The sequence below is a fragment of the Oryzias latipes genome, chromosome 16, assembly GCF_053564925.1.
Source record: "Oryzias latipes strain Hd-rR chromosome 16, Olatipes_Hd-rR_3.1".
Lineage (NCBI taxonomy): Eukaryota > Metazoa > Chordata > Actinopteri > Beloniformes > Adrianichthyidae > Oryzias > Oryzias latipes.
Window position 1 is genome coordinate 27,024,845 of NC_136252.1, and position 11,556 is coordinate 27,036,400.

An 11,556-nucleotide genomic window follows, 5' to 3' on the forward strand; every position below is an offset into this window, starting at 1 on the left:
AAAAATATATATATTATCCAATCCTATTCTAAAAATAAAAAATCATTACCAGGGCGCACATGGTATGTTGTTTTCTTAATTGCTTAACTTAAGTCCAATTTTGATGCACTTATAAATTATTTTGTGCAACATTTTAATCACAAGGTAAACATAAAAAAATGTCCTCGCAGTGGATCTCGATGTCAAGAAAATTCAACACAACAACTACACACTTAAGTGTGGGACTACACAAGAAAAATAAAGCCAAAAAAAACATTTTTTTTCTTATATAACCAGACTGAAGTATTTGTATCCCATTCTCCTTTAAAAACAATGCCTTCAGGTTATTGAGAATCTAGGACATTTGTTTGTGCCATAATCTTGATTTGTTCTTCAGCTGCTCTGTTAAAGATTTGCTGAGATAAACATTGTTGTTACACTGCATGGAGAGATTTCAGCAAAGTAATTGTTGTTAACCAGATGGCTTCAACTTTGCCCCTGTAATTCAGGGGAGTTCCATGGTTGGATCCTGCTGCTGCAGAACAACCTCTAATCGTTATGCACGGCCATGCCCGATAGTGGCTATGAGCTTTATCTACTTAAATGTGTTTTATCTCATCGGTCTCCAAGGCATTTCACAAGTCTTTCTTGTTACAATGGATGTTTGCAGACCTGCGTTGTTGCCTCTCTTGGTCTTCTAAGAGAAACTTTAGCGTACTGTTCTCTTTTCCTCCATCAGTGCTGTCATAAACTTTAACTTTAAACAGATGAGGCTGTTAGAATCTGAAATGCAGCTTTTATTTATTTGATTTTTTTGGTAGTTTTTCTGATCTTATTGCACAGTTTTGCCCATGGAATGAACTTGTTGGGTCAAATTTTGCCCACTTGTAAACGATCCCTTTCACCGTGGAACTTTGAACTCCAAATTGTTGGAAAGTGGCTCCATAATTTTTTCCAGATTGATGTGCAGCAGCAGTTGCTTTTTTAAGACCACTGCGGATGCCTTCTCTCTTGACGCTGTGACACGACCGACAGCTTCAGAGGGAAACAAACTAACCATTTACTCTTGAAAAGCTGTGCATGCCTGCTGATGACTGACAGCACCTGGCTGCAACTTGATGTTCAATGGAAACACAAAGACACTTTGAAGTGGCTAAATTTTTTAGTCTGTGTGTACATTTTTACTTCTGTGGAATAACAGCCACAGAAGTAACACATTTATGTTTCTGGTTATCTTTGCCCAACACTTTATCCTTTTTATGTGGTATTGGAATATTCATTAAAGGGCTATTTTACGCAAAATCAACTCTTTTGAGCTTTTACGTGTCTTATAAAGTTAATTCATCACGAAAAACTAATTTCTAAGTATTTCTCTAAGCCTTCACTCTGTGCACCAGCCCCTCCTAATCCACAGAAACGAGTGGGTTCTCACATTGTGACATCACAAAGTGAGGAACTGCCCCTTCAGGAAGAATCTGCGCTGTCAGCCCCGCCCCCAGACTAACACACACACATCCTATTTCTCCACGGAGCAATATGGACAATATACACATCCATCTTTGCAAAAGTTCAGATATTGTTTGCCTTCGTGGGCAAAAAACTCTGCCGTGCTGCTGAGGTCGGCTGCAGGCTTGCATCATGAAATTGTCAGCACCCACACGGAGTGAAATCCGGTGCCTCAGATATCGAGTCGTCTTACTTCCGAACAAGAAAATGAGTTGCGAAAATCACTAATATTTTTTAGGAAAATACATTTTTAATATGCCATATAATATGGATACATGAAAGACTTAAGAAAAGCATGGTGAAGGCCCTTTAAAATTCCTACAATTACAGGTCTTTTAATTCTAAAGTTTAGATTTTGTTTTATTTATTTTGTTAAAACGGTTCGATTTTTTGCGTTACTTTGCTTACTGACTTCAGGTAACTGCCACAGTTTTATTTGATTTTTTTTTTAAATCACAGTAAATGATCTTTTTAAATATGAAATGCCTTTAAGCTTTCAATTTATCCTCCATTGTCTGTTGTTTTTATTTTTCAATACCGATAGTCTCAGCATCTTTGTGCATTTTGGAGGTCTGGCATTTGTTCAAAAAATTCTCCCTGTCTAACTTTTCATGGAGTTTGTTATGTTTTTTTAATTAAAAACAAACAAAAAAACAAAAAAATACAAAGTTAGTGCAATTTTTTTTACTTGATCAATTTTTGTTCAATCGTAATTTGAATATTTTGTCAATATTACTTTTTTTGTTTATGTGATGTTTTAAGGATTTTTTTGGCACAAGGGACCTTCTTTTTGGCAGAGTGAAAACAATCATAAGGCAATAAGCTACATGCCAGGATGTTGGTTGACTGACTACATGTATGGTCCTGCAGCCCCAGCCAGCACATAATAAATCATCGCAAAGTGTGTCTGCATGTTTGTATATTATCAGAATATTTAATCCATTAAACAAATGACAATAATGAGTGGACAGAGCAACGTTCCAACACTAACACAAAGCTCCTGTTGGTCACACAGCTGAAAGCAAGTTAAAAACAAAAGTACTGGATTCATTAGAAGTGCTTCAAAAATCTGTTGCAAAAAAATATACAGTAAATGTCAGTCTGTTCAATATTTATCAGGCCATTATGTCTGATAAAAAAAGACAAACCTTTGTTTAAATAATTTTGCAGCAACCACATTATTCCAACAGATGAATTATTGAGACTCTCGTGTAAGTTTTAAACACAGCGTACAGTGCGTCTGAGACACCTTTCTCTTGTCTAAATTTTATAAGCGAGATTCCTTTGTGATCCAATGCATATAAAATTCTGTTTTCTTTTATAGGGAAAATATTTTCTTCTTTGTTCTTCAAACAGAATTTAAACATTTAAACCTAAACAATTGCAGAAATCAGTTTTGGAGAGTTCATATCCAGATTTATCACCACATTGCAAAGGTATTTATTTAAACTTAGGTCTACTTTAACATCTCTGACAGTTATGGTTTTAGTGAGGGCAAATGGGTTTTTTGGTTTTCTAAATCTTGTCACAGAACATCACATGGATTGGTCACATCCTAAAAAAATTAGATAGAGAAAGATAGAGAGATAGATAGAGACAGAGACGGATGGACGGAGAGACAGACAGACATATAGACAGACAGAATTTTATTTTCAACTAGAAGCCAGGCACCAATTTTTATCTATATCCGTTAGCAATTTTACATAATTTTACTAAAGAAATGTCTGAATTCAATGTCAAAACCTGATAAATATATTCATCAAAGGATTCCTTAAATCTCTATGAAGGTGATTTCTGTAGGGAATAAGAAACAGCCTTGACTGATAAAAGAATCGTGTGCATTTCAACTGACAACAAAGGTTATCTATACATGTTTTACTTTATGATCAAATAAAGTAATATTAACCCCCCGATAAGCTCTGCTTTCACCAGGTTTGCATGAAACAGCAGAGAACTATTGTTTGATGTTCCAGTGTCTCCTGTAAATCATCTTTCGGTGCACCTGACAGAGTACATGGACAGATTTATGGGATTGCACTCTGTGATCGAGCTTACCTTAAGAAACCTTTGCCTTTTGTCTAGATATATACATACAGCATTAGAGAGATTGGTCACTATTACTCAAAATTTTAAACCTGAGAACAAAAACAAAAAAGAATAAAGTTGACATTTTTTTGTTCCATTATTCACGAAAGACAAACTAAAATGGTATCAAGAGTGAGTTCTGTTCTATTGTTAAGTTTAGGCCTAGTTATGCAGTTGCTTCAGTTATCATCGCTCACAACTTAAAAAGGAAAAAGAATTTCTAAAGGTTTTAATAATTTAAACCTGAATATTTACAAATGATAACTTCTCACATCTGCTCTGACATCTGCTGTTGTCAAGTTGTTTTATTTATGGATTTGGAGGCTTCTTTCTCCGTCTGGCTCATTCATGTGATGCCTGAAATTTTCATGACACAAGGCCATCTTTAACATTCTCAGATGCTCCAAAAAAAATTAAAATTCTCTAACTGTATGTCAGATTGCGCTGACCTGGATCAGGCAGCAAGTTATTGTTTGTGATATGCAGAAGAGTTTTTTATTTTACTTTGAGAGTAAATGTTCGACTCCAAAGCTCACCTGCTTTGAATTGCGCGAGAAAAAAAAAAGACAAGAGTATTTGAAATATCTGAGACACATTAAAAAAAGCAGAAATTCTTAAATCCTGACATCACAGCCCTTTTTTAGATTTCTGTCTAAATATAAAAGGGACATTGTCATTTTTCAGAGAGGGGTATATACGCAGAGAAGCAAACAGTAAGTTGGTTAGTTCTGGTGTCTCCAGAGTCACGGTGCTGATGAGATTTCTCTGTGAAAACTCAATAATTCCATTTACACGATTGATCAACCTAAACGGTACACGATGGAGAAGCTGAAAACCAGGCTCACTCTGTGATATCTTCAAGCCCCTTACTTGTTTTATCGTCTACTTCAGGGTTGAACATGATAAGCTGCTCCTGAGGTTTTTCGACTTTGGAGTGTTGTCTCGACCCTCACATGTATAAAGGGTCTAAGGGCAGGGATGCCCAGTTTAGTTTAGTCTGTTCAGATAGTTCAGTTTAGAATTTTCCCATTGAATTCCATGTATTCATGATCCTTATGATTTTATGTTTACTTTACAATTACTGACACGAAGCCCATTGAGATGACTGTTGTTGTGATTTTGCACTATGTAAATAAAATTGAATTGAATTGAAGCTTTAGTCACAACTGCCCCTAGAGGTGGATGCCTGCGTGTTGGAAAATGGGCAAACCAGTATGAGTCATGCAGATAGCCTGCGCAAAATTTTAAGATCAGAGACCGCTCGGTGAGCCCGTAGCGCCAACATCATGCACATCTTCTTGTATAAGAATGCTGCGGGCGGCAGATTGTAGCAAACACTTAAGCAACACATAAGGGTTAGTAAGTCAAAGTAGGGGAGACACAGGCACGCCGTATGGATTTTTCAATGTGTAAACCCCGAAACCTCCGCACTGTGCAAGAGCCCTGTCAGTGCTGTTCAAGTGATGCGTGTGGGGTTCTTGCGCACTGTTGTGCACTCGGTGTGCAGCCTGACTGTTAGAAATTTGACAATCAGAATAGCGTGGGCATCCTATGGTACTTGTGTATCATGTGTACACCCTGCGTCTGCGTGCCAATATAAAGCTAGTGCACACTAATGACTATAATGTGGCGTAAGGGCACCATACGATTACATCACCTGTACGTCATAAGTGCTTGTACTTTACCTTATACTTGCAAATACTTCACGATACGCTTACCATTACCATGACAATCGTATGCAACATTTTCATGACGTTCCTTAAAGACCCACTACAAAAACATTTTTACATGTTCTTTTAGCATTTTTCTCACAATGAAGGACATATATACAATATTTTAAAATTAAACTGCATTTCAGAGTATTTCTTCATTCAAATCGAGATGGATCAAGAGCAGTTAAAACTCGCACTTTGAAAAACCTTGGGTTTGTGACCCAGCAACTGGCATGATCGCGCCCAAGTCTCCCTTCTTTGATACAATGCTGAAGCATCCACTTGCAGACAAATAGATCTGTGTCCATTGTTTTAAGGTGGTTGCAAAAGCCACAAGGGGACTCCAAGACTCACCTGCCCTCCTTTTAAGCGGCAGCTGCACCTGTCTATGACCCTTCACGGGCCGGCACAACCCAAAAAACCTGCATTTGACAAAGGCATTGCCCCATCTCTTCATTCAAAGATCTAAGTGTAGGTCCAAAGTGTGAAAGTGAGATTCTATTGTACAGCCTGTGAAAAGAGAGTGGTCAAAGCTTTAATAGAGATGGACTATGTAGTATCTACATTTAATTTCAAGGCTGATTTAAGTAAGACCAGCCTGTGAGCCGCAATATGAAGACCAATGCCTGACTGACGCTGTCCATCCTTTCAAAGTAACTGCATGGCTCGCGTGTACAAATACAAGGTGATCTTCAGGTTACTCAATAGAGTATCAATGTGGCAAACACATGTTGGCAGCTGCTGACTCTGGGCATTCTATTTCAAGTGTGATCAATCTTTATTTCCACATTTTGGGAAGAGTTTCAAAGGAAAAGCTTCCCATAACATCTGACATAAACATAGATCTTCCATTTACTCAAGAAAGGGGGCTTTCTTTTAAGTATTTCAATCATATTTTTAAAGGCGAAGAGATTTGATGAATAACCAGGTACATGATGTTTATGGCTGTTCAGATGGCAGTTATAGGAGAACCGAAACTAAAAAAAATGTACCTCTTTACTAAACATGGCTTAGGTTTAGTCCACATTTGAAGGTTTTCTGATCAACTCCTGCTTTCATGACACATAGAAATAATGCAATAGAAAGAAAATGAGAAAAAAAAAATCAGTACATCTGGAACAGACTTTGATTTTTCTATTTATGACTTTCTAAATTTCCTTAAGGCTGCCCTAAAGGGCTTTTTTGTCATGGGAACAAAATGATAAATCAACAACAAGCATGGTTATCTTGTGTCTTAGTCATCATCATATATCAGTGTGACACTGTTTTGTTCACATATGGTCTTCCCCATAGAAGTGGGGTGAATTCACAGATGTGTTTAAATACAGCAGTGTTTGCAGGTCTATGGTTACAGTATTTAGTCTTATGTCAATCAACACAAACAGTCTGTGTTCTCCAAGTCAGTACTGTGTCTATATTTCAAATGGAACAATACATTGGTACTTAAAGACCCCTTCCAATCAAAATCTTATTTTTTTTAACATGTTTTTGTTACATTTTTCTCATGATGGAAGACATATTTAAAGAAAAGTAAGATTAAAACTGCTCAAGTTAGGTTGAGGTTGTAAGGGGCTGTAAGCTAGTGGGAGGGTGTAAACAAAGAGATGATGGGAGATGAGTGCTTACTCCCCACCAACAGTCCCGCCCACAACTCAGAGACAAATTTCTGATGAACTACCACAACTCTGCAAAAAACTATGTCCAAGAAAGCGACACAGGTTTTTAGATTTGGACTAAAAACGGTGTAGTCATAATTCATAGACCACTGGGAATGATTTTACAACAGATCAAAAGGTGACTGGAGTGGGACTTTAATAGATTTATAGACAATTAATTAGTAGTCTCGTTTTAAAAATCAATATATTTTGAATCCTAACCATTATCTTGTTGTTAATGACTTTCCAAAAGATTAAGTTGAAAAGAAAGTTTTATTTTTATTTAGTTGGATAGTCTGGGGTTGAATTTGTCTTTGTAAACATTTGGCACAGAAACAGAATCAGTCCTGTGCACAGCTTTGAGTCACTGGCTCAAGAACAGTTTCGTCAGTGTCATGTCACTGTTTAGTCCTGTTTGTTTTTTTTTTCATTCATCTTCTTAACCGTTTATTCCCTTTCGGGGTCACGGGGTTGCCGGAGCCTATCCCAGCCACTTGGGCGTAGGCAAGGGACACCCTGGACTGGTCGCCAGTCTGTCGCAGGGTAGAATATCCTCAATCACACATCCATTCACTCTCACACTCACGGACAATTTAGAGTTGCCAATCAACATATGAAGCATGTTTTTGGACGGTGGGAGGAAGCCGGAGATCCCGGAGAAAACCCACGCATGCACGGGGAGAACATGCAAACTCCACACAGAAAGGTCCCCTGTTGATGTAGGTTTTTCATTTCCCCCAGCCGGGACTTGAACTGGAGGCCTTCTTGCTGTGAGGCAAGAGCGCTAACCACTGCGCCACCGTGCAGCCTAGTCCTGTTTGTGACAAATATATTAGGTGTCTGTTTAGTACGTGTGTTGTGAGGTTGTCGCCTCCAAGGCACCAGATTAGATGTTGCCCATCCGTTTATACCTTGCATTAACTGTATGCATGAAAAGCATTAGACTGTGTCCCAAACTCATTTTGATTCTCTCAGATGAGCATATGATTGGATGTCTGCACCTGCTCCCCCTCCAGTGCTTTCATGCCGTCTACATAATTACTATGCATTGTATTTATATCAGCATATCAAAATAACAAGCATCTTTGTCTTCACCAGCAAGAGCTGAAGGACGCCCTTGAAAGCTATCAAATGGCTAACATGGCGAAAACACAGGAGCACTCAACTGTTTGTGCTAAACCACTCCTTCCAAATATGACAAAGTATGTGAATATTTAACAGGTTCAGACAAACAGATACGAGAATTCACTTCAATTGGCAAGCATGTGAAGAACCCTTTCTCAGCTAATATTGGAAATGTTGGTTGATCCAGTATGAGACATTCATCTTTAAAGTATATTTTCAATGGAATAATGAAAAATCAAATGCAAGAATTTAAACCATCCTGTATTGTTTAATATATGTATGTAATGTCATGTAAACATGTAATTTTATTTTGATCTTTTAGGGTGCTTTTAACATCTACATAGGGACTGCAGATGAAAAATAGCCCTTTGGCTAACACTGGCATATTGACAGAAATGTTTATTAATATGCGCTGTCCCTATATTGAAAAAAAAAAAATGAAGGGTATAAAAAAGAGTAGGTTTTTTTCACTTGTTCTTCTAGCTTGCTGAGCTGCCATATTTTTGCTGCGGAGAATCGCCCAACACAGTTGAAATCCTACTCCCATCATCTTTCATCTGTTGTAAAAGGATTTTGGCCTAAGTAAAATCTATATCGTTTTCTAGGACATAGTTTCTGCAGAGTGGCAGTAATTCATTAGAAATTCCCATGTGAAGGTCTCCGAGTTGTGGGTGGGACTGTTGTAGCAGAGTAAAGGCCTGTTCACACCGGGACGAATTTCGCCGGCGATTTTCGCCGACATTTAACGCCTCGTGACTAAACAAAGGGCACCAATGAGAGTGTGCACACCGACGCGAAAAAACGCCACGCGTTAAAGCGTCAAAAAAAAAAAAAACGCCTCGGGTTCGTTTTTTTTTTTTCGACGCGTCGCGTCGAAATCTACTCGACCAATGGGAATGGCGCTTTTGCTCACGTGTCTGTAGCTTCTGAAGTTACAGTAAAACACAACTTGGGGGCGCTCAAACACAAAACTGCCTTGCTGAGCACACATACCAGCGAAGAAGATAGACGCCAAGTAGCGTCTACACAGCCGCGAAGCAATAATGACGGACATTCTAAAACATCCCCGAACCAAGCACCAGTTGGAGCTACTGGTGCTTGAAATATTCATGTTTTCTTTGTTTGATTCTGACAAGCGTGTAAATACTTGCTCTCTTCTTCTGAGTGAAAAGCGACTTTAAGAAGCGTAAAGTTGCGCAGCGCCACCTTGTGTACAGGAGTATTTCTGTTTTACATTAAGCGCCATCTAATGTCAGGGAATGAAATTGCATGTTCACTCCACTCATCGTCAGCGAAAATCGCCTGGGTGTGAACACAAAAAACGTGGCGAAAAACGCTGGCGAATAACGCCTGGCGAATATTCGTCCCGGTGTGTACGGGCCTTTAGCCTGCCACCACATCCCTACTTCCATCTGTTTTCACGCCCTCCTGCCAGCTAACAGTCCCTCACACCCCCAACCTAACATTTCCGGTGTGGGTACCGGATCCACTCGGGCTGTCAAATCTTCTCGGGGTCCTTCGACCAATGCTGACGTCACCCTACGGTAACACCAGTTGCACAAACTACTTAGCGATTTTACGTTTCCTTTTGTAAAGGAAACGTTTTAAATTGTTGTTAAAAAAGTTGATTACATTTTTTTAAAGAAGAAACAATGGCAATATAAACTTATTTTTCCAATTCGAGCAAATGTATGACTGTATAAAAACAATATTTATTTATGGTGTGCAGTCTGGTTTAATTCTCCCAAATGTCAGTTTTCCTTTTTTTATCTCAGAAAAAAACATTGTCGTATTGATAACTATAATCAAAAGGAGCAGCCTACAGTCCTAAACATTAATCGAATTCCACACTATGTAATTACAGAACTTCATCGGATTTAACAGTTATGATTGCAAAGTTTATATTTATTTTATATTTATATTTCCCGTTTAAAACTTGTTGAAAGCATTAAAAAACTAATTACAAAAAACAGCACTTTTTTTTGCTCAATTTTTATTTGTTCTTCATGTTTTATCAAAAGAAACAAACAAGCAAAAATGTTTCGATGTAATAGTCATCCATGTTTCTCACGAATAGCGGAAAATTATTATAGTATTATCGTTCACTGTAACTGTAACTGACCAATCACTATCGTATACGTCATCGTGCCAACTTACAGCCAATCAAATAGTGTAACGTCATCTTTGGTCGAAGGACCCCGAAGGACCCCGAGAAGATGTGGCAGCCCGAGTCGATCTGGTACCCACACCGGTGCAACAAAAATGGCTGGCAACATTGGAGCTGTCATACAGGTTTGAGCCAGATGCCAGAAAAACTGAGATGTTCTCTAGGGAGCTTCTAGCGTGTCTTGGTAGCTTTTCTGTCACTACTACAAGCTTTTTTCCTTTTTCTTTTTCCTTCTTTTGCGTTTGCTCCTGATTCGCATCGATCTGAATAATGAACTCTAAGAACTGCAATTGTAGGCCTAATTTTCGTAATATATATATATATATATATATATGCTCTCCATTATCAGAAAAATCCTACAAGAACATATTAAAAACACCAGCATGATTTTTATCAAAGTGGGTCTTAAAGGGTATCAAGAAATGAAACTGGCTTTCTTAGTCCTTCTCCAAGCTTGATCATTGCTACCAGTGGGCCTCATTGTAAGAAGAAAAAAAGAAATAAAAAAAGGGTAATCTTTCTCAAATGTAATCTATTTGTCACAGAGGAAATAATGTTTTTGGTATATTTAATAAAAAAAGTATTCATTTTGATTAAAAAAAATCACAAATTAAAATAGGGTATTTAATTACCTTCCTATATCTTACTTTTTGATAATAGAGGTTGTGCATACAACAATAACCCTGTAGAGTCAAACATTTTGCATCACATGGTTTATTTTTGACAATTCTATAATATAAATACAGGACAAATGTGCTTTTTTTACATGAAAATGTTGGGTCAAATATTCAAAATATTTTTATGCCATAAAGAAAACAATGATTTCTGCTGCAAATGACCAAGGAGTTTTTTTTTTGTTAATCCATGGTTTTAAAATCAAGCCTCTGCTTTACAAATTTGGGGACAATAAAATTGTGTTTTCTTTTGCTTGATGGGTTTTATGTCCTGCAGTCACAGTGAGCGGGTCATAAACGTATCATTAACCGTCATTGAATCCCCATGACTCTCTTTAAACTGCCTGCTTTGCAATCTTCCCTGAAGGAAACCCATCAACTATAGTTGGGTAGAAGGCAATGACAGAAATGATGACCTTAATAAAGTTGACTGCAACACTTGCATGCAAAGGCATTTTGAAAGTGATACAAACGAGTGCTGGCCTCTCCTTTAGGGCTCCCCTGATTGTCTATTGGCAGTCAAACACATCCTCAAATGGATAATTCAGAAAATGTTTCAATAATAGTTTAATGGCAGAATTGCCAGTGTAGCAAATATCACTTTTTGTTTAATGTGTTATCTCTGTTCCAGTTTTAAGTTACTGAAGATTTCA